This window comes from Ambystoma mexicanum, chromosome 2q (genome assembly GCF_040938575.1).
Source record: "Ambystoma mexicanum isolate Mex_15411 chromosome 2q, UKY_AmexF1_1, whole genome shotgun sequence".
NCBI lineage: Eukaryota > Metazoa > Chordata > Amphibia > Caudata > Ambystomatidae > Ambystoma > Ambystoma mexicanum.
In genome coordinates this window covers 1,398,788,249-1,398,812,264 of record NC_090924.1, presented here as the reverse complement: position 1 = coordinate 1,398,812,264, position 24,016 = coordinate 1,398,788,249, and positions in this window count along the sequence as shown.

Genomic DNA, 24,016 nt, shown 5'->3' with positions numbered 1-24,016 from the left:
CCAGCCACGAATTGCGTTATTTGGTGTTAATCAACCATCAAGCTCCATGCCTTTCCAATCCTGTCAAGTAACACTGATGAGCCCAGAACAGGACGAAGTGTGTCTGTGATTGCTAACATCTTATTGAGAAGTGTATGGCTGGCTAAAACGTTACGTTAAAAGAGTGGGCCTCATTATCAGTGTGGCGGTCCAGAAATAAGGCTGTTGGTACCCTTTCTGGACCGCCACACTCTGACTATGTGCGTGGGGTCCGTTACGCACGGCAGCTCTGACCTACGGGGCGCAAGGACACGCAACCGCAGAGTTGTCACAGAAGCACTGGCACCGTTAACACTGGTGAGAGTGCTTCCGTAAACCCATTCCCATGGAGTCGGGAATGGGGAATTGCCAAATGCGCCGCCTGACTTGCTGCTCCACCGGAACTTCCCCCGGGAAGCCAGGCTGAGGATTCAGTGTTACGAGGACGGCTGCAAACCGACGGTAGCACCAGCGGTTGGCCGCTGTCCTGGTAATGAGGCCCAAGGCTTTCAGATTATGACAAACTAATTAAGAGTTTGACGTTAAACTGGGGGAATTACCACCAAACTCACCTACTGTTACCGCCACCTGTAACCAGGCAACATCCGCCTAAGCGCAAGTTGCAGAACAGTGGTTCGAATCCCCAATTTCGGACTTCATAGGCCTCCGCGGTTTGGAAGGAATTACCGTGGGTGGTAATTCTGCTTCTGTGTCCCGGAAGTGAATTCCACTAATGTGGAAGAAAAGTATCCAGCCAAGTGCTGGAGGTACCCCCCAAACTCATGTTATGGCGGTGCAGTAAATGGGGCATTAATTCCGTTAATGCCGCTTTGGCACTGTACCGCCATTCTGTTAATGAGCGCAACAGTTTTGAGTTTTCGATTGGAACAATTAACACTGAGGCTCTCATTATGAGTAAACTGTGAGATTAAAATTGGAGGATATTTTAAATAGCACGTTTTCAACGTCCATCAAATTATAAGTCATTAGGTATTTGCATATTGTGGTATTCTGGCACTGCTGCAAGAGGTAAATACTGGCTGAACATGAACAGCAATTCGGCCCTGCCATTGCTCCACTGTTTACCTCCACTGCAAAGGTGAAGGTAGAGATTGGAAACCCTCCAATGGATTGTGGTAAAAATAAATACCTGTTAGTACAGAAAGGCGCCCCGAGTACCTTGCACGTTAGAGTGCAAATGGATGGGGGAAGCAGCGACCCCAAAAGCAGTGAAAACGTGGGCCCCTGCGATGCTCACCTTCTCACATCTTCTGCAATATAATGAACAGGACCGACAGTACAGAAGAGGCCCATGATGTAAAGGTCCCCGGGAAATGTCCAGAGTTCTCTGCAGGCCAGTCCACCCCTGGCTAACCACACAGAAGATGCCCGTGATACAGAGCGCACCAGCAAATCTCCAGAGTCCCCTGCAGGCCAGTCCAGCCCAGGCTAACCACACAGAAGGGGCCCATGATGCAGAGCCCAGTGGGAAATCTCCAGAGTTCCCTGCAGGCCAGTCCACCCTTCGGTAACCACACAGAAGATGCACATGATGAGGAGCCCACCGGGAAATCTCCAGAGTTCCCTGCAGGCCAGTCCACCCCAGGGTAACCACACAGAAGATGCCCATGATGCAGAGCTCACCGGGAAAATCTCCAGAGTTCCCTGCAGGCCAGTCCACCCCAGGGTAACCACACAGAAGGGGCCCATGATGCAGAGCCCAGTGGGAAATCTCCAGAGTTCCCTGCAGGCCAGTCCACCCTTCGGTAACCACACAGAAGATGCACATGATGAGGAGCCCACCGGGAAATCTCCATAGTTCCCTGCAGGCCAGTCCACCCCAGGGTAACCACACAGAAGATGCCCATAAATGATGCAGAGCCCACCGGAAAATCTCCCGAATTCCCTGCAGGCCAGTCCACCCAGGGAAATCCCCAGAGTTCCCTGCAGGCCAGTGCACTCCTGGTAACTACACAGAAGATGCTAATGATGCATAGCCCACCGGGATATCTCCAGAGTTCACTGCAGGCCAGTCCACCCAGGAAATCTGCAGAGTTCCCTGCAGTCCAGTCCAAACCTGGGTAACCAAACAGAAGATGCCCATGATGCAGAGCCCACCGGGAACTCTCCCCAGTTCCCTGCAGGTCAGTCCACCCAGGGAAATCCCCAGAGTTCCCTGTAGGCCAGTCCACCTCTGTCTCATAAGGCAAAGTAGTGGCAATAATCAGCAACCACTTTCCATCCTCAACAGGGATAGAAATGCTTTTCAACATATTTCCTGAACTCTGCATATTTCCTGTGAGTTTAGCGCTATGGGGTTCCTCGCGCGTTAGCCACAATGTCCCCAAACTCAGTGAAAGTCTCTGCGCGTGGCTTCATTCTAGGGTAAAAGGAGCGGGGGGGTTGGGGGGGGACGCCACTGGGGAATTGGCTCTGTCGGCCTAGGAGGCGGGCTTGGAGCGCGCGGCATTCTTGCTGGGGGTGGCTTGCTGCAATTATAATACACGCGGGGCGCGCGCTTCTCGCCGCGGTCTGGGGGGCCGCGCTAATTGGCTGCTTCCAAATGATCAGCACTGACCTGCTCATCAAGTGGGGGCATGTATGCGTTGGGCACCCGGGGCTCATTTGCGCTAATTGATAATCTGTGACTGCGCAAATGGCAGACTGCTTTACAGGATCGCGTAACAAGGAACTGGTGCGGCTTTCAAAGGAGCTTTGCGCAAATTAATCTGACCAGCTGTCCGGGTAGCGTCACATGGACGGCAGTTTTGCTGTATTGCTTGCAAAACTGCCAGCGTTCTTCAAGCGGTGGACTTGCGGGCTGTCCCGCCTTGGGTGGCTGCTCTCTCAGTGCTAAAGAGACTTCCTCCCAGCGAAGGGCGGTGCACACATACACGCAGCAGTGGCACAGCCAACAGTTCTGGCTTTTGTATAGGGATGGGATGGACATTTGCCAGGCACTGCCATAATGGTAGCACATAGACATAAGATGGCAACAGCTGCAAAATAGTGTGATTGCGTAACCTTCTATGCCCTGTCCTGTTTGTGTCGTTCGGTCTTCTTTGTTTCCGTTGTTACACCTTTGGCGTGTAAGACATACACAAATATATATACATAAATAAATAAATAATGTCAGCAGTGCCCGGCAAATGCATATCTGATGCCGATATATAAGCCATAACTGTTGACTTTGTCAATACTTGTCTTTAACAGGACTTCAGTGCCAGGAACATATATAAATGAAGTGGCTTAAATATGCACATGGCTAAAATATTGTAATAGTTTGCCTGCTGCTGCTCTAGCCTGCAAGCTGTCTCTCTGTCAGACAAAGCAACAGTAGGACTTGCCTGCTGCTGGCATAGTCTAAAGCAGGGATGCCATTTCACCAAAATGCCAGGGGTAGCGGAAGTTACGTCACACAACGCTTGACCGCTGATGACATCAGAGGAAGTGATGTCATTTGACCCCACCCTGAAGTGGCATCACGGGAAGCGTTGGAACACTACCTTTCACCCCTTGACAAAACAGGAAGTGGCATCACATAGCATTATTCCTAAGTACACTGCGAAAAATATGGTTGCAATATCACTGTAATGTGATATATATTTCATACAAGAATGGATCACCGTATGTACCATTAATATCAGTGTTTATTGGCCCATATTACTAAATTACTGTGAATGCAAGCAGACGCCCAAGGGCAAATGATGTGGATGTGTTATTACATAGCACGTTCGCTTAAGCGCTTTATATAGAACAAATATACATACAATATCACCTAACCTGTTAATACTCATTTATCAACCTCAGAAGGATGAAAGACTGAGTTGGCCTTGCTGGGATTCGAACCTGCAGATAACACACACATTGCAGCAGCAAGTGCTCAACCACCTAAGCTATCTTACCGGCTATAGTAAAATGAGCAATTACATGTCTGAATGTTCTGAAAGGCAGAAAGCAAATGACACTCTGTAGTGGACACCATTAAACTGTTAACTGAGATTTAACAGCAGGCCAGTTCACCTGCAGGTCTGGTGCAAAGTTGGCCACACGTCAAGTCTGCGGGCATCTACTTTTCAGGCTTCAGAGGTTGGCAAAATACACAGCATTGGGGAGGTTCATGACTGTTAATTCATGAATGCGCAGGGAAAGAGGGGCACTCAAACGGCATCCCGTACTCTGGGCACTCTTTGCCTCATACATGCAAACAAACATCCTGAACAGCATGCCAGGGAGATAGGAAAGATAGACACATTATAACAAAGCATTCATTGTGGCACGATGAAATCAAGGGCCGCTTTATGTGCTATGGTCGAACATTTCTACAAGGTACACAAACTTTTAGGCACAAATATTTATGGAATGTCTTGTGATGATCGTAACAGAGACAACAGCAGATATAACCTGAAAATTGTGAAAATCAAAATACCTCGGGCCTGCTTCACAGAAGCGTTTTATAATGGCGCAATCCCATGGGAAAACGCTCTGTGAATCAGGCCAATAGTCCAAAATGGATGCTTATTCTACTCTAAATGCTGTTTGGAGGTTTTTGCCTGCATTGTGAACTTCAGGTGCTTAAGAACAGACTAAATCAGTGACTCACCCCCTGAAGTGTTCCTGAAACAAACCTTTAATGAGTCTTGCAATTATTTTATATAATTCCAGAAAGACAAATTATTTGTTATTCCTTTTCTTTCTTAATTAGGGTCACTGCTCAAAGTTTTACTCTTGTGGAACCCCCAGTTATTTTAAGAGACCTGAACAAGAAAGCCAGCCACTCTAGAAACAAAGAGCCACATGGCACTGGCCACAGCCCAGGAGCTTCCATTTGTAAAAAATAAATAAGGCAAATGCCTTTCTTTGGGGGTAGCAAGGGAGACTTCAGGCGTTGTAGCTGCGACCCCTGGCGACCCCCAAAGGATGTCCCTGGACTTCAGGCTAGCCCTCTGTAAGAGGAAGCGGCAGTAGAACTTTCCTGCTGCAGTAGCCTACAAGCTGGCCCTCTGTAGGAGGAAGCACCGGCAGAACTTGCCTTGTGCTGTCGCCTGCAGGCTGGCTGTGTGTAAGAGGAAGCAGCAGTAGAACTTGCCTGCTGCTGTAGCCTACAGGCTGGCCCTCTGTAAGAGGAAGCAGCAGTAGAACTTGCCGGGTGCTGTAGCCTACAGGATGGCCATCTTTAAGAGGAAGCAGCAGTAGAACTTGCTGCTGCTGTAGCCTACAGGCTGGCCCTCTGTAAGAGGAAGCAGCAGTAGAACGTGCCTGCTGCAGTAGCCTACAGGCTGGCCCTCTTTAAGAGGAAGCAGCAGTAGAACTTGCCTGGTGCTGTAGCATACAGGCTGGCCGTCTGTAAGAGGAAGCAGCAGTAGAACGTGCCTGCTGCTGTAGCCTACAGGGTGGCCCTCAGTAAGAGGAAGCAGCAGTAGAACTTGCCGGGTGCTGTAGCCTACAGGCTGGCCCTCTGTAGGAGGAAGCAGCACCAGAAATTGCCTGGTGCTGTAGTCTACAGGCTGGCCGTCTGTAAGAGGAAGGAGCAGTAGAACTTGCATGCTGCTGTAACCTACAGGGTGGCCCTCTGTAAGAGGAAGCAGCAGTAGAACTTGCTGGGTGCTGTTGCCTACAGGCTGGCCCTCTGTAAGAGGAAGCAGCAGTAGAACGTGCCTGCAGCAGTAGCCTACAGGCTGGCCCTCTTTAAGAGGAAGCAGCAGTAGAACTTGCCTGGTGCTGTAGCATACAGGCTGGCCGTCTGTAAGAGGAAGCAGCAGTAGAACGTGCCTGCTGCTGTAGCCTACAGGGTGGCCCTCAGTAAGAGGAAGCAGCAGTAGAACTTGCCGGGTGCTGTAGCCTACAGGCTGGCCCTCTGTAGGAGGAAGCAGCACCAGAAATTGCCTGGTGCTGTAGTCTACAGGCTGGCCGTCTGTAAGAGGAAGGAGCAGTAGAACTTGCATGCTGCTGTAACCTACAGGGTGGCCCTCTGTAAGAGGAAGCAGCAGTAGAACTTGCCGGGTGCTGTAGCTTGCAGGATGGCCCTCTTTAAGAGGAAGCAGCAGAAGACCTTGCCTGCTGCTGTAATCTACAGGCTGGCCCTCTGAGTGGGCGTGCTTGCCATGTGACATTTTACGAAAACCTGGCTGATGTTACCTTAGCAAACCATAGCAGTTGTGAATAATCCTGGTGCTACTGAGGGCCTAATTCTCAACATGATGTTAAGTACCGAAAATGGTGTAGAAAGTATTTAAGACATTAACACATATTCTGAAGTTGCCATATTGTTCCGAAGCCTGAATCAATGCACAACCTTCAGAATATGTGCGCCGGTTGCTAGGAAGGGTGGTGAACCAACCTATCAACCAGCACTTTCATGTTCGCCAAATTACCATGCCGATTCTCGTGGCACTCCTCCACTTTAGCAAATGCCAACAAGTGGGGCTCATATACAGGACCTCTTATGTCGCGCTCGGTTCGCTGTTGTGGGTGAGTGCCTCGTGTAGTACTGGTATATACTGGTATGTCAGTATATTGTGAAATGTGCATCTTGCACTTTCATTGAAAAAAGAGATAGTTGCAAAATCAAAAATGCTTCTTAAACTTGCAGTCACTAATTTTCTTTGAAATGTCTATTTTTGTCAGAGTAGCACACACAACGCTGTATTTTTTGTGCCCCTTCATTTGTGTTTTATCACAAGTTATATTTTTAAAGATCTTGTATGCTTGTCAAACTGCTTAATCACAAATGCCGTGTTCTCGGCAGCAGTTGAGCTAAATTGCGATTAGCACACTATTTAACGAAGCTGCTGCCGAGACTTGCAACCCGCCCGTAATCTATACGAGCAGGCGGATGGCATGCGGTGCACCGTGGCGCACTGCGCTGACGCCCAGGCCGTCTTGAGTATTAGCCTGTATTAGCCTGCTCCCCGGGGGTCAGGAAAAGGCGCCGTGAAGCGTGCTGCTTAGCACGCTCGCTGCGCTTGGATCACAATTGGGCCCTGAGCAGGTGGGGCGATCAAACGAAGTGATGCCTCCAGCGGAAACAGGGGTTAGAATGGGGCCAATTTAAGACATTTCTGAAACAAGGGGTTCAATGGTTCATTTCAAGGGAAGTGTTCCCAAAGTTGTGGATAAAGTGTGACATCGTAGGGCATTCGAAATTGTAGTGAGCTCGTTATGTACGGAAATTGCCTCTTAGTTCTGGGAGATCGTAACTAAGGTTGCTATTTTACGACTAGCAAACAGCATTACATCTTGGCATGCTTCTAAGTCCGACCAATGTCCTTATTATCAGAATGTTAGAGAAACCGAATCCCAGTTTTCACTAACCTGTCCTCTCTGCTCTAGTTTTATGGTGCTTAACTTGAAGCCTAAATTCATTGATAAAACATATGTTGCATTGAACCTATGCCGAATATTTATTATTCTTCTTCTTCTTATTATTATTATTATTTGAAAATGTTTAAAGCGCAAACTAAGGCCCAAAGGAATCTAGGCGCTAGAATGGCAGAACATGAATCACTTGTCTCTGCTGGAGCTTGGCACACACATAGAGCTTTGTTTCTCTGCATACTGCAAACAGACTGCTTATAGAGCAGACTGCATATGCTCTAACCCAGCTGTGACCGCGGTTCCTGCATTGTTTCTACAATTTTGAAATAGCGCTTGATTCTATGATGTTCAGTGAATATTTTTATGGTGGGTGAAATAGACTGAGTTGCATTTCAGTTGTACATTTCCCAATAAGATTTTATTTTGCTCATTAAGAGCTTTCGGTCTATTTTTACTGGTTAATTATTGTAATTCTCGTGAATGTGTTGTATAATGATGAAATGCAAGCCTATGTCTAATGATTTTTAAGATGAATAAAGGCATTTCGATGACCTGGTGGAGAAGTTCAGGTACTTTCAAATTTAAAGTATAGCCGTCATTCTGGAAGTGCCAGCGCTATTCGTCATACATATAGCAGCCCTGTTGATAAGTGCTTGTGCCTCATTTAAAAAAAAGCAACCAACACCAGGCCAAGCAACGTCTGAACTGTCAAATTAACCCCTTAAGTGCCAATGACGAGTATGCTTGTCCTTTTTGCATAGACTTGCATAATAGCCTGGCACTTAAAACAGAGCCCTGCTATACAATGCAATACTATCTAATGAAATCAATTGCAATCACACTGGGAAGTGTGAGCACCATTTCCCTGACAGTATAGCAGCCATGCTGAAGACTCATGATTAGTTCCATTAATGGTCTATCAGCATTGCAAAAAACCTGTACTATACCATGGAAAGTATAAAAGCCCTGCTGAGAAGTCACCTGCTTACATATAAAAGGATAGCACCTCTCCTAAGTGCTGTGCAGTCATTGTGAAGGATTCGATCATCCGAACGGAATGTGTGTGGTCACCTGGGCTTTTTTTGTTTGTTTAAAAGAATGAATGATGGGAGATCAGCCTCCGAAAATATGTGGGGCCATTCCCGCACATGTTTTCCATGCTCACTGCACAGCAGAAAAATAGTCATGTACTCTGGGAGGACACAGCTTAACAGCGCCGCCCTCGCCTGAGATGTGTAGCTGACACTTGACAGCCGTGGGTACATCAAAAGCCTTTGGTCGTGGCCAGCCTGATTAGAATTTCAAGGCCCCATGGATTTGAATCTCCATTGGCAAACCTTGCTGGTGGCAGCGAATACTGAGGGATGTTAATGAGCAGGCCTCAGGGAATGCCTGAGTGCAGGAAGTGACAATGGAGACCAGCCGCTAACACCTCTTTGTAATGCAATGTGTCAACTTGGTGCTGACAGCCCTTCTTGGTATGAAATTGGCAGTGAATGCCCTGTCTGGAACCACTCCTTTCAGAGCAGGCAAGTATGTGAATCGTAGGAGGCGAAAGTCTGCCTGCAAACCCCTACTTCAAAGGAGGCCCATGTTGTGATCAAGTGCTGCATAGTGCTCATTTAATTAGGGAGACACTTTGATGTACAGCAGACAGGCAGGTGGCTGGGACGTAGAAGTATATGCTGTCGTCCTTCCCCTGTTTGTTGCCAAGGGCTCTGATTCTGACCTGAAGCATCACTGAAGATTGTTGGTGGAGACCCAGGATTGGCTCACTTAAGTTAGACTTGGCCTACACCAATCCCTAGGCTCTGTTTGGCTTTAAAAGAGGGCTGAGCCCCTCATCTGAAGACTTTGCAAGGAGTAAGAAGAAGGGCTCATTTGGAGCCGATCTGAAGGTACAGTCTACCTTACATTTTCCGCCAGTGAAGGAAGGCCATGAGTTCTAAGAGGGAAGCAAGATCCCTCCCCTAAACATCTCCCAGGGAACAGAGGGAGATACCGGACGCAGAGGACCCATCCATCAGCTCCAGAACTGGCACCCAGCCAACACACAGCGTGCCCTGCTAGGTTCTGACAGCAAGCTTCCTAGGTGGGAGCTGCCGGAGAGTCTCTAGACAAAGGATAAGGCTGTTGCCTGCTAACACCCTCCTGGGCTCTGGGCCGTCCACCTTGAAAGGACACGAGTCCTGCGAAGAAGCTAGGAGGCGTGCCACAAAAGCAGCATCCAGCGTCCATCTTTTTAAAGACAATTTCAAGACAGTCGAGTTCTTGAACTGCATCCGGCACCCAATTGAAACCTTTTTGACTTGAGATTTAGGTAAGGCCGACAAGGGCAAAAATCTCTATAAGTATTAATCATTTAAGTAATTGTCCTTTTTCACTTGATCATTCACTTGCTAATAACATTTTTTTGTGTTTTTTGTCATTTGTTTTTGTTTATTATATTCTTTCTCAACATGACTTACCCTTGACTCCCCTACCCTTCACCCCTCCCCTTTTTCTCTCTGACTATACAACATCATGATTTGTGTTTTCTCGCTATGGTTTTGGTGCAATTTGATTCATCATGACATATGATTGTAATGCATATCTGTCACGTGTTGCTCTATGTTCATTTTCTCTATGCTATGTATCAGCTTTGCCACTAGCCCTGATTTGAAAAAGACACTGGTGTGTCGAAACACGTGTCATCTGCAAAGGGCATTTTTCGATTTAAAACAATAAATCAACCTACCCAAATACTCAGTGTGGCGCTCATTTGAGGTGTGGAGAAGCCTTTTTATACTATTCTGTCCACGTTACAAAAAATTGGACCAGGAGGCCTTATAAATCACTTGTATTCCAATCTGTTCAGATTCCTTCTGGTGTACTAGAGATGTGGGGTTTATTGATGGTTTAGATACCGATATTCATCCCTGGACCACTGGTGCCCCGGAAGTTGCTTCGTCACAGCCATATTAAATGTGTATAAGCCCTTCTGTGAAGTGCAGGTGTTGCACCATTAAAACCACAGCCATTCCAGCACTCAGAAGACCCTGTCAGACTATATCCAGTGCTATGTAAAAACAAGACATATAAACTACATTCTGGATATCACACGCACATACCCTACACCCCCTAAGTTTAGGTCCCACATTTTCCAAATGCCCTCAATTGATTGGTGTGTCCTCGCCTCTAAAATGCCAGTGCCAGTCACATATCAGGCATGGGAGAAGGGTATTCATTAAAAGGGCCATATTAAGAGCACTGTGGCGTAAAGTAGCCCCCTACAATACAACATTCTCCCACTATCCAGCAGTGCTCATCATACCTGCAAAAGAAGGTAAGAAGTAAGCTGAGATACTATGCCCATTCAGTCATTATGCACTTTGTTAAGACTGACAACATGTAGTGGTACTGTAACAAAGGTAGAGCAGTTGAGAGTACACGCACCATTCCATTTAATGTTTGACAGAACTGGTGAGAAGTAAAGCTATGGACCTGTCCATTTTAGTCAAAGGTATGCTCACTGCCATCTTAGCCATCCAACCTAGCGTGCTAGAGACTCATAGCTAAGAAGCTCCAATTCCATCTGCAGCTCGTTCAGCTGCCTCATTGAATCCCACCCTGTTGCACCCCTGGGGACAGGATGCAGAGAGTTTTGCTGGATATTTGTGCCAACGCACCAATTGTTGCCAACTTGGGAGATTGCTGCCTGCTGTCACTCCCTTCCGTCACAGCAGTCATTCATTTTCATGGACCAAACATATTCTAGCCTGTTTGTGTCATAGCAGCAACACAGCTTGCCTCCCACTACCACCGCCCACAATTGTTGCAGCAATGTTAAGAGATTTTGGGTCACATCTGCAGCTCCCACTGTGAGTTGTGGTGATGGGTGTACTACCGATGGCAGATGGGAGGTCTACACATACCAATCATCACATGTAACATACTAGTTGTGCATGGAAATGAGACACCACATCTTTGACTGCTTCTTTCAACACATCCTGTTTGTCTTTTCCCCCCAGATCCTACAGGTGATATGTTTATCGCCCATTTTTCTTGATATAGGATAGCATGTTGGGGCTTCACAGGATCAATTGACGCTGTCCCCACAAGCCACTTACAGACTAAAGTACTAATACAGCATTTATCAGGAAATACTCTGTAAACACTTGTTTGAGTTCAACTGCCCCTCACAATGGACCAAGCTGTGAGTTGAACTGAGATCAGCAGTTTGGCTTTTTAGGAAAAGCCTTCAACAATCCATGTTCAACGTTTATTTTTAGATTCCTCCTGTAACACTCATATGGTTGCCCTCCTTTTTATAAGTGACACTTGTCTAATGAGCAGGATTATGCCTGGAGACTTTAAATGGTCCATTCCATATTGAGCAAACCTTTTAAATGTAGTCACCCCCTCCTGATATTAGAGCTCCTGATATGTCACGTTACACTATCCCACACCGCAACCGCTCCTTGCCACCTGGTCCACCAGCCACCAGAGAGTAAAAGGCCTTCCTGGATGAAATCACCAACCTCATCACATCATCAACTGTCAAACACTCTATCAAAGTATTCCTCTGCAACCACAATCTGCCAGGAATGGGAGCAACCAAGAAAACCAAAGAAGCTTTCCTCAATCTAGTGGACACCCTCTACATCACATATCTGATCCCACTGACACCAAAGGCAGCACTCTCGGTCAGGTATTTACTTCATCCCCAGACATCAACTGCCTCCCAACTATACAGCTCGGCAGGACTGACCACACTGCCATACCTATCTAGCCCCAGCAATCAACGGCCCCCATTAAGAGCAATTAAAACAAACAAAGACACATCGACTCTCATTCAAAAACGTCCTCTTGGAAGCCTTAGATGAAAAACTCACCAACTTGACTTTCACACTCACCCATTCATCCAACATTAACATCCATCTCAAGCAGATCAACTGCACCACTCCGGCTGACTCTGCCAACACCCATCCACTATTGAGACTACAAACCAACAAAACCAAGCCATCGGCATCCTTGTATACACAACAATTAATTAACAATAAATGTGCCATCTACAAACAAGAAAAGAACTGGAGAAAACCAGAACTAATATTATATGTAAACACCATCTGAAGCCTCTTCTCAGCTCACAAGACCCTCATCACCTCAGTCAAAACACATAACTACAGAGCATCCAGAGCAGAAGCCTCCAACAAGAGCAGAACCCTCTTCAAAGTCACCAAACACTGCACCACCCCCTACCAGCCTCTGCAGTACCCAAATCCACAGAGAGATGCAATGCAATCAACATGGGCTCCACAGGCCAAATTTACAATATCCATTTCACATTAGTGATACCCTGCCCACCAGAGACAACCTAGCCATACACCACTCCATGTCATGAGATAGTCAGAATTCAAGAACCTAACACTTGAAGAACTCACAAAAATCCTTGCATCACTCAAAGCCACCTCTTAGGAGGATGACACCCTACCAACCTCCACCATAAAGAATATCACTAAAAAGGCTATCACACCTCTCTTCCATGCTTTTGTGTCATTGTGCCTCAAAGAAAGAAATAGACAAATATTGGGAAAAAGTCTCATTGGAAAATTACCTTAAAAATGAATTTATACCAAGAGGATTAAGAATTCTTATTTTCCCAAACTTCAACAATGATAAAGACCAAGACCTGCCAGACATGTGTGGGAAACAAATTTAAACAGTAGCTCCTAAACGATGCTGGAGCACTTGATAGAACATGTTTCAAGAGAACACAAAAGAGCTGTTGAGATGATTGAGATCATTACGAAGGAGATAACTGACATGAAGTCCTTGGAAACTACGAAAGGGAAGAATTATGAAAAGATGTATGAAATCCTAAAAAATTATCAAGATGTAGCTAAATTAAGGCAACGAACTTGGCGCTGTCTCTAAGAATATTTGTCAACTTGTCTTTTTAAGCAGTTTTGGCTTTTCACCGCTATATTCCATTGAGACGGGAAGAGAAAGTGACTAACAGATGATTTATAACGGTAGACATATATGAAGTAACAAAGAAACCAAGCAACTATAGAGGAATTACCAAGCAAACCAGTAATAAAGATAAGAGCCTCTGTTTTCTATTAGTGCACCTGTTATGTCTTGTGTCTATTGACAGTGTCCCATTTGGCGGCCATCTTAGGTAGGCAGACAGAGGCCTGGGGTTCTATACAAAAGCTCTCAGTGAACGTGTCAACAGCACCAATATTATCTAGTGCATCCATTAGAGAGAGACATTAAATGTTATTCCAGGAGACCAGATGTTTGAACATTCCCTATACTTGCCAGAGGTATAAAGCAACAGTTTGGTTTCATCATTTCATCCTGTTAAGCTTATTAAATGCCAGGCGTGTATCACTAAGTGCATAATGAGTGTCACACACAATTACTCAAGCTATGTCAATCAAAAGTCTAGTTCAGACCTGCAGTAGAGCTTGCATGCTTCACTAGACTACAGGTTGGCCCTCTGTCACGCAAAGCTGCAGTAGAGGTTGCCTACTGTTGCTGTAGCCTACAAGTTGTCACTTTGTCTGATGAAGCAGAAGCAACGTTTACCTGCTGCTGTGCTATTGCACAGGATGGCCCTCTGTCAGACAAAGCAGCAGTAGATATTTCCTGCTGCTGTAGCCTACTGGTGGTCAGTCTGTCCAATGAAGAAGATTAGAACTGTCTGCTAGCCTACAGGCTCTCCTTTTGTCGGATAAAGCAGCCATAGAGCTTTCCTGCTGCTGCTCTACCCTAAAGGCTGGTGCTCTGTCAGATGAAGCAGCAGAGCCTGTCTGCTGCTTTAGCCTAGAGGCAGCTGCTCTGTGAGATGAAGCTGCACTAGAGCTTGCGTGTTTCCACTCTAGCCTACAAGCGGGCCAGCTGTCAGATAAAGCAGCAGTAGAGTCTGCCTTCTTCACTAGCCTACCGGCTGACACTTTGTCAGACGAAGCAACAGTAGAACTTGCCTGCTGCTGTATCCTACAGGCGGGTCCTCTGACGGAGGAAGTAGCAGTAGAACTTGTCTGCTGCTGCGGCATCCTACAATCTGGCCCTCTGTTAGAGGAAGTGACAGTAGAACCTGTGTGCTGCTGCTGTAGCCTACAGGCTGGCCCTCTGTGGGAGAAGGTTGTAGTAGAACTCACTTGCTGCTGTTGCCTACAGGCTGGCCCTCTGTCAGAGGAAATAGCAGTAGAACCTGTCTGCTGCTGCTTTACCCTACAGACTGGCCCTCTGTTGAGGAAGTAGCAGAAGAACGTGCATGCTGCTGCTTTACCTTACAGGCTGACCCTCTGTCAGAGGAAGTAGCAATAGAACTTACCTGATGCTGCTTTAGTCTCAGGCTGACCCGCTGTCAGAGGAAGCAGCAGTAGAACTTGCCTGCTGATGCTTTATCTTACAGGCTGATGATCTGTCGGAGGAAGTAGCAGTATAGTTTGCCTGCTTCTGCGTTAGCCTCAGGCTGACCCTCTGTCAGAGGAAGTAGCAGTAGAATTTGCCTGTTGCTGCTTTATCTTACAGGCTGACGCTCTGTCAGAGGAAGTAGCAGTAGAATATACCTGCTGCTGCTTTATCCTCAGGCTGACCCTATGTCAGAGGAAGTAGCAGTCAATGTTGTCTGCTGCTGCTCTCGCCCACAGGCTGGTCCTCAGTCGGAGGAAGTAGCAGTAGAACTTGTATGCTGCTGCTGTAGCCTACAGGCTGGCCCTTTGTCAGAGGAAGTAGCAGTAGAACTTGCCTGCTGCTGCTTTAGCCTCAGGCAAACTCTCTGTCAGAGAAAGTGGCAGTAGAACATGCCTGCTTCTACTTTAGCCTCAGGCTGACCCTTTGTCAGAGGAAGTAGCAGTAGAACTTGCCTGCTGCTACTTTAGCCTCAGGGTGGCAGTCTCTCAGAGGAAGTAGCAGTAGAACGTCCCTGTTGCTGCTTTAGCCTCAGGCTGGCCTTCTGTCAGAGGAAGTAGCAGTAGAACCTGTCTGCTGCTGATGTAGCCTACAGGGTGACCCTCTGTCAGAGCAAGTAGCAGTAGAATTTGCCTGCAACTGCTTTATCTTACAGGCTGACACTCTGTCAGAGGAAGTAGCAGTAGAATATACCTGCTGCTGCTTAAGCCTCAGGCTGACCCTATGTCAGAGGAAGTAGCAGTCAAAGTTGTCTGCTGCTGCTCTCGCCCACAGGCTGGCCCTCTGTCGGAGGAAGTAGCAGTAGAACTTGTATGCTGCTGCTGTAGCCTACAGGTTGGCCCTCTGTTGACCTAGTAGCAGTAGAACGTGCCTCCTGCTTCTTTAGTTTCAGGCTGACCCTCTGTCAGAGGAAGTGGCAGTAGAACATGCCTGCTTCTGCTTTAGCCTCAGGCTGGCCCCCTGTCAGAGGAAGTAGCAGTAGAATGTGTCTGATGCTGTTGTAGCCTACAGGCTGACCCACTGTGGGAGAAGGTTGTAGTAGAACTCACGTGCTGCTGTTGCCTACAGGCTGGCCCTCTGTCAGAGGAAATAGCAGTAGAACCTGTCTGCTGCTGCTTTACCCTACAGACTGGCCCTCTGTTGAGGAAGTAGCAGAAGAACGTGCATGCTGCTGCTTTAGCTTACAGGCTGACCCTCTGTCGGAGGAAGTAGCAATAGAACTTACCTGATGCTGCTTTAGTGTCAGGCTGACCCGCTGTCAGAGGAAGCAGCAGTAGAACTTCCCTGCTGATGCTCTATCTTACAGGCTGATGATCTGTCGGAGGCAGTAGCAGTATAGTTTGCCTGCTTCTGCGTTAGCCTCAGGTTGACCCTCTGTCAGAGGAAGTAGCAGTAGAATTTGCCTGCTGCTGCTTTATCTTACAGGCTGATGCTCTGTCAGAGGAAGTAGCAGTAAAATATACCTGTTGCTGCTTTAGCCTCAGGCTGACCCTATGTCAGAGGAAGTAGCAGTCAACGTTGTCTGCTGCTGCTCTCGCCCACAGGCTGGCCCTCTGTCGGAGGAAGTAGCAGTAGAACTTGTATGCTGCTTCTGTAGCCTACAGGTTGGCCCTCTGTTGACGTAGTAGCAGTAGAACGTGCCTGCTGCTTCTTTAGTCTCAGGCTGACCCTCTGTCAGAGGAAGTGGCAGTGGAACATGCCTGCTTTTGCTTTAGCCTCAGGCTGGCCCCCTGTCAGAGGAGGTAGCAGTAGAACCTGTCTGATGCTGCTGGAGCCTACAGGCTGACCCTTTGTCAGAGGAAGTAGCAGTAGAACTTGCCTGCTGCTGCTTAAGCCTCAGGCTGGCTCTCTGTCAGAGGAAGTAGCAGTAGAACGTGTCTGATGCTGCTGTATCCTACAGACTGACCCTTTGTCAGAGGAAGTAATAGTAGAACTTGCCTGCTTCTGCTTTAGCCTCAGGGTGGCACTCTGTCAGAGGAAGTAGCAGTAGAACATGCCTGCTGCTGCTTTAGCCTCAGGCTGGCTCTCTGTCGGAGGAAGTAGCAGTAGAATCTGTGTGCTGCTGCTGTAGCCTGCAGGCTGGCCCTCTATAGGAGAAGGTTGTAGTAGAACTCACTTGCTGCTGTTGCCTACAGGCTGGCCCTCTGTCAGAGGAAATAGCAGTAGAACCTGTCTGCTGCTGCTTTACCCTACAGACTAGCCCTCTGTTGAGGAAGTAGCAGAAGAACGTGCATGCTGCTGCTTTAGCTTACAGGCTGAACCTGTGTCGGAGGAAGTAGCAATTGAACTTACCTGATGCTGCTTTAGTCTCAGGCTGACCCGCTGTCAGAGGAAGCAGCAGTAGAACTTGCCTGATGATGCTTTATCTTACAGGCTGATGATCTGTCGGAGGAAGTAGCAGTATAGTTTGCCTGCTTCTGCGTTAGCCTCAGGCTGACCCTCTGTCAGAGGAAGTAGCAGTAGAATTTGCCTGCTGCTGCTTTATCTTACAGGCTGAAGCTCTGTCAGAGGAAGTAGCAGTAGAATATACCTGCTGCTGCTTTAGCCTCAGGCTGACCCTATGTCAGAGGAAGTAGCAGTCAACATTGTCTGCTGCTGCTCTCGCCCACAGGCTGGCCCTCTGTCGGAGGAAGTAGCAGTAGAACTTGTATGCTGCTGCTGTAGCCTACAGGTTGGCCCACTGTTGATGTAGTAGCAGTAGAACGTGCCTGCTGTTTCTTTAGTCTCAGGCTGACCCTCTGTCAGAGGAAGTGGCAGTATAACATGCCTGCTTCTGCTTTAGCCTCAGGGTGTCCCTCTGTCAGAGGAAGTAGCAGTAGAATGTGTCTGATGCTGCTGTAGCCTACAGGCTGACCCTTTGTCAGAGGAAGTAGCAGTAGAACTTGCCTGCTGCCGCTTTAGCCTCAGGGTGGCACTCTGTCAGAGGAAGTAGCAGTAGAACGTGCCTGCTGCTGCTTTAGCCTCAGGCTGGCGCTCTGTCGGAGAAAGTAGCAGTAGAACCTGTCTGCTGCTGATGTAGCCTACAGGCTGACCCTCTGTCAGAGGGAGTAGCAGTAGAACTTGCCTGCTGCTGCTTTAGCCTCAGGCTGACCCTCTGTCAGAGGCAGTAGCAGTAGAACTTGCCTGCTGCTGCTTTAGACTGAGGCTGCCCCCTGTCAGAGGAAGAAGCAGTAGCATGTGTCTGCTGCTGCACTTGCCTACAGGCTGGCCCTCTATTCGAGGAAGTAGCAGTAGAACTTGTCTGCTGCTGCTGTAGCCTAAAACTGACCCTCTGTCAGAGGAAGTAGCAGTAGAACTTGTCTGCTGCTGCTCTCACCTACAGGCTGGCCCTCTGTCAGAGGAAGTAGTAGTAGAACTTGTCTTCTGCTGCTGTAGCTTACTGGCTGACCCTCTGTCAGAGGAGGTAGCAGTAGAACTTGCCTGCTGCTGTAGCTTACTGGCTGACCCTCTGTCAGAGGAGGTAGCAGTAGAACCTGCCTGCTGCTACTTTAGCCTGAGACTGGCCCTCTGTCCGAGGAAGTAGCAGTAGGAAGTGTCTGCTGCTGCTCTCACCTACAGGCTGACCCTATGTCAGAGGAAGTAGCAGTCAACATTGTCTGCTGTTGCTCTCGCCTACAGGCTGGCCCTCTATTGAGGAAGTTGCAGTAGAACTTGTGTGCTTCTGGTGTAGCCTCAGGCTGACCCTCTGTAAGAGGAAGTAGCATTAGAATTTGCCTGTTGCTGCTTTATCCTCAGACTGACACTCTGTCAGAGAAAGTAGCAGTAGAACGTGCCTGCTGCTGCTTTAGCCTCAGACTGGCCCCTTGTCAGAGGAAGTAGCAGTAGAAAGTGTTTGCTACTGCTCTCGCATACAGGCTGGCCTGAAATGACGTACACTTACACCAAGTAGGAGAAGGTGATTATTTATTAAGTGTCAGCAACACAACTGTAATGATTGCTAAACATTCTTCCCAGGCATTTTTCCCTTCACATTCCATGTTCCACATTCTACATCTGCTCATGGTGACCTTGTTGTGGCTACCTATAGCAGCAGCTGTACAATAAGATATTACACACCTCCCTTCTTTATACACAATAACAACGAACAATGAACATTGACAAAGCAAAAATCAAACTGAAACAAAATTGACAACCAGAGAAAATATTGAAACAAAATTCCAGATGAGCGTGACATAATATACATGTTAATCCAACCGTTGTGCAATGTATATGCATGTATGTTACATGTTGAATTTGCACAAAGCATTCACATTTTTAAAGAAGCATTAACTCACATAATCCTTTAATACAAAGGTTTCCCACACACACGTTTTGTACGCTTCACTGTTTCCTCCTGTATAACTTTCCTTCCATGGCTAATATTGCTATTACCTGAAGTAGCGTTCATGGATAATTGATTACCACACTTGCAGATCAGGTTGACATTTCAGACCCTACCATCTCAAACCTTCACAGATCCATGAAACCTCTCCATCAATTGTCCAGGTTCTGACCGCTTGGTATGCCCGCTTGCAGACATTAGGGAAGTTTTAATTTGTACTCAATCCCCCACTTTCACATCACACACTTTCACAGCCTTTCTCATATCAAATTAACTTTTGTTCTTTACCTGTTTGTGGAATATCTTCTTCTAAATAACCTTGAAGTCAATATCTCTTTTTTTTAGCTCTACCCAACCACGAAGGGCAAAGCCTCATATTGGGTTTCCTAGCCCTCAGCATCTCAACTGGTGATATACCTGTAGGTGTATGTGCAACAATGGTGTCATCCACTGCTTTCTTCCAATCACCATTCTTTTCTATAGCACCTCTGATGATGTTCTTAATGACTTTGTTAAATCTCTCAATAATTCCATTTGTTTGGGGATGATATATGGATCTAGTTGTATGCTCTAGACCATTATCTTTAAGAAAAAATTCATCTCTTCTGACACTAGCTGTAAACCATTTCAGTGATGATTGTAGTGGGATATCCTTCCCTTCTGAAAATCACCTCCAAAAATGAAATAATGTCCTTAGAGCATATATGTTTCACCCACTCAATTTCCACCCATCTAGACAAAATATCTATGCGTACAATACAATACTTTAAAGTTCCTTCGCTCCTTACCGGACCTACGATGTCCAAACCAACATGTTAACATGGAATACTAGGTATATACATAACCGTCTTAGGTTCTTGCCTTTGGCTGAATCTTCACATTCGCAACATTCTCTTATTAATCTCTCTATCTCAAGATCCATACCAGGCCACCAATAATCTTGTCTAACAAGTTGTTTAGTCTTTGTCATACCCTGATGTCCTTCATGTGCCAGTTGTAATATTATTTTCCTTACCCCTACCGGAGGAAATTGTTTATCACCTCTGTAAACTATATTATTCTTTATATGCATCTCATCAGTTATATGTCTGACAGCTTTGGGTATATCTCCTTTTTTAATTTCATTGCTCTTCACACCATTCATCAAATATTCCTTCACTTTCTCTAGAACTTCATCAGATGTCATTGCTTGCATCCATTACTCCTCTGAGACTCCCTCCTGATTGACATTTAATACTTCTTCTTCCTCACTCTCATCATCTTCAATGTCACCAATAACATTTGTTAACCTTGATAGACAGCAGACTTGTTCTTGACACCGGGCACATATTCTATTACCCAATTATACTCTTGTAGGCCTGCTACCCATTTCCTGATTCTGGAAGAAACCTTATCCAAGACTTTAGTCATGAGGACTTCCTTCAGTGGTTTGTGATCTGACCTCACAACAAATTTTGTACCCCAAATGAATGTGCGAAACCTTCCAATGGACCACTTTACATCCAACAATTCTTTCTCTATAGTTGAATAATTGCATTCTGCTTCTCTTAATACACTTGATGCAAAAGCAATGGGGTATTCTACTCCTCCTTTAACTTGAGATATATACAGCCCCTAGGCCATGGTTGCTGGCATCTGTGGTAATAATGCTTTTCTTGTTGGGATTGAATGATTTCAAAGTAGGAGCATTATTCAAATCTCTTTTCACTTCACTAAATTCACATTCACATTGTTCACTCCACTCAAACTTCACATTCTTCTTGACCTATTTTCTCATATTAATTGTTTTACTAGCCAAATCTGGGATGAAATTAGCATAATACTCTGCCATACCCAGAAATTATTTCAGTTTATCTTTGCTAGTGGGACTGAGAAACTGTATGATGGTGTTCACTAATTCCACCTTAGGTCTAATGCCTTTGTTGGAGATTTCATGTCCTAAATACTGTATGCATGACCTATTGAATTTGCATTTGTCTTTGCTATGCGTAAGACCAGCTTCCTTAATTATGTCTAATACCATATGAATCCTATAGTCAAGTTCTTCCTGGCTTTCCCCATAAACTAGAACATCGTCTTGGAAACATAAAACACCTTCCATCTGATAGAATAGCTGATACATTATCCTCTGAAAGACAGCTGCCACAGAAATGAGACCAAACGGCATTCTCTTACATTGGAATAAACCTTCTGTGGTGATAAAGGCTGTAATGTTTGTTTGTTTGTTTGTTTAATTTATTTGTAGAGTGCTCCGGACCCATGGGTAGAAGGGCGCTTAAGGACACGGTTACAGGCATAACATATGCATTTACATTTACAAAGTACATCAATTTACAAAAACAGTTACATAGTACAACAATATTCATATAATACAGGTAAGGTTGCGGCTGTTAGAAATTAGAGATGTGGGTAAATGCTACTCTTTGTTCAGTAACCAGCCAATAACAAGTTTCCTAAAGATCGGGAAGGACTCAGTGGTTTTAATTTTGAGTGGTATGGTGTTCCAAAGTTGGGAGGCTAGCACAGTGAAGCTAGCGCTTCCTGCTCTTTTTAAGGCAAATCTGGGCACTAGCAGGCATAAGGAGTTGGATGATCTAGTGGTTCTGGATGTGGATTTTAGAGTGAATTTGTTGGAGAGGTTAGGTGGGGCTAGGTTGTTTAAGGCCTTGTAAGTGAGGCAGACAGTTTTGAGGTCAATTTTTTGCTGTATGGATAGCCATTTGCACGTTTTCCTGGTTGTGGAGATGTGCTCACGCCTTGGGATGTTGAGTGCTGCGCGTAGAGCATTGTTCTGGAGAACCTGGAGTTTGTTAGTTACGGATTGGTTGGCTCCTAGGTACAGGCTGTTGCAATAGTCTAGTTTGGATTGAATGAGTGCTCTGGCCAGAGTGAGGCAGCTGTCGGGGGATAGGAAGGGTCTGCTAGCCCTGATTAGCTTACCCGTATAGGAAGTGGCCGAGGCAGTTGAGTTAATTTGTTTGGAGAGGTTGGTGTTGGCATCAAGGTGGATACCTAAGGTTTTCACACTTTTAGCGATAGGGATGGTGTTACCGTCTATGATGATGTTCTTGTAGCTGGGACTGAGTTTAGACAGGTTGTTAGGAGAGACGACCAGCAGAAGCTCTGTCTTCTCATCATTCAGGCAGAGGCCGTAATGTTTCTAGAAGTGGAGTGCAACTTGATCTGATGGTATGCAGATCTTAAATCTGGGTACACATCATCTTGGCACCCTCAATAGTGCCTAACATCTCTGTTATATTTGGTAACGGATGTCTGTCTGGAATTACACACTTATTTACACATCTGAGGTCAGTACACAATCTTAATTTCCCATTCGATTTGTGCACAATAACCAAAGGAGAAACCCACTCTAAAGGTTTTCACCCTCTCTATTACACCCCGTGCTTCCATTTTCTGTAGTTCCTCCTTCACTGCACCTTTGATGGCCAAAGGAACCGGTCTCACCTTTTGGACCACTGGAACAGCACCATCCTTCATCTGAATTTTGTGATAGAAGTTCTTCAAAGTACCAAGTTCCTCACGAAATACAAAATTCTGCTCACATAATTTAGTTGATGTCTCTTCATCCACAGCATAGACAATCTCCTGGGCATTTGGGTCTAATTTTATTTTAAGTCTCCTTTGATGCACCCAGCTCAGTAATGGAAGTCTCTCTTTCTTGGGGACATAAACCTTCCCTTTTGCCACCCGGTCCTTGAATTTAAGTATTGACCAAAACCATCCTTTCAGTTCAATAAATTTGCCTCCATATGCGACAGGCTTGATATCCACCTCAGCGAAAGGGTGAGTTCTTTGCTGTTTAGCTGTATAGCTGTGGAGTCTGCCCCTGAAGAGAAGCCTGTGTTCTCAATTTCAATTTCAACCCTGCTACCTATACGGAGGTGCGTGTGCCTGTGCCTTTAAAGACTCAAAGGGCCTCATTACGACTTTGGAGGTAGCCATTGCGCTATTGGCACCATGGCTGCCTCCAAAATCGGGTCCGGGTTCCTTGAATGGGGAATTACCGGGCCATTCTGAGTTCAGAGGCCCGGTAATTCCTCCTACAGGGAACCCGGGCCCGGACCTTCCCCATTCCCATTTGAGCCCCCATACGGCTTAATGGGAATGGGTGCGGGAGCTAACAACGGGCTGATTACGACCGGTCCGTTGTTAGCTCCCTGGTCCCCACACGGGACCCGCTATGGACGTGTGGTGAAACCAGGCGTCCAGATCGGGTCACGCGAGGGGGACTCGTAATATTGCAGAATGGGTTTAACGGCGCCCGTTAACCCATTCCGCAATAGTTATAATGAGACCCAAAGTCAGTTGTCTATAAGAAGGCCGCCTCCATGCCCTTGTGGCGTAAGCCCTTGGCGAAAGGACGTGTTCTTTGCTGTTTAGCTGTTGGGTGGATTGGGTGGATTGGGCGGAGTTCCCTCTTGTTTTCGCTTCTGCAGTAGTCCAAAATGACTCGCTGACCTGAGGTGTCTGCGGCTGTCCTAATGTCAGCCTTGTCTCAGATTCTTTCCAAAACACAGGCGCAAACTAAAAAAAGAAGCCTTTTGAAACCCTGCAAGATGCTGCAAATCTATCTGCTCTCCAGAGACGCTGACTCTCCACGGATCAAGTAAGTTCTTTGTGCCCATGCGATAGAGATGTCGCCCCTATTGACATAGACGCTGACGGCTGTTTAAATGCCGCGTCTACAGTGCCTGCATCTCTAGACAATGTTAGTGAAAATGATAATATCCCTAACGCAAAGTTCCTTTTGCTTGACAACTTTAACAAACCCCCCACTAGCTCCACTTCTATACGCTCAATCCTGGCAGTTAATAAATCAGTAACCGTGTCTATGCCTTTAGGCAAGGAGTTTGGGGATGGCAGCTTAATGGAAAATGGAAGGCTGGATGTACTCTGTGCCGGGATTGCAGACTCTAACGTCAACCGTGAAGT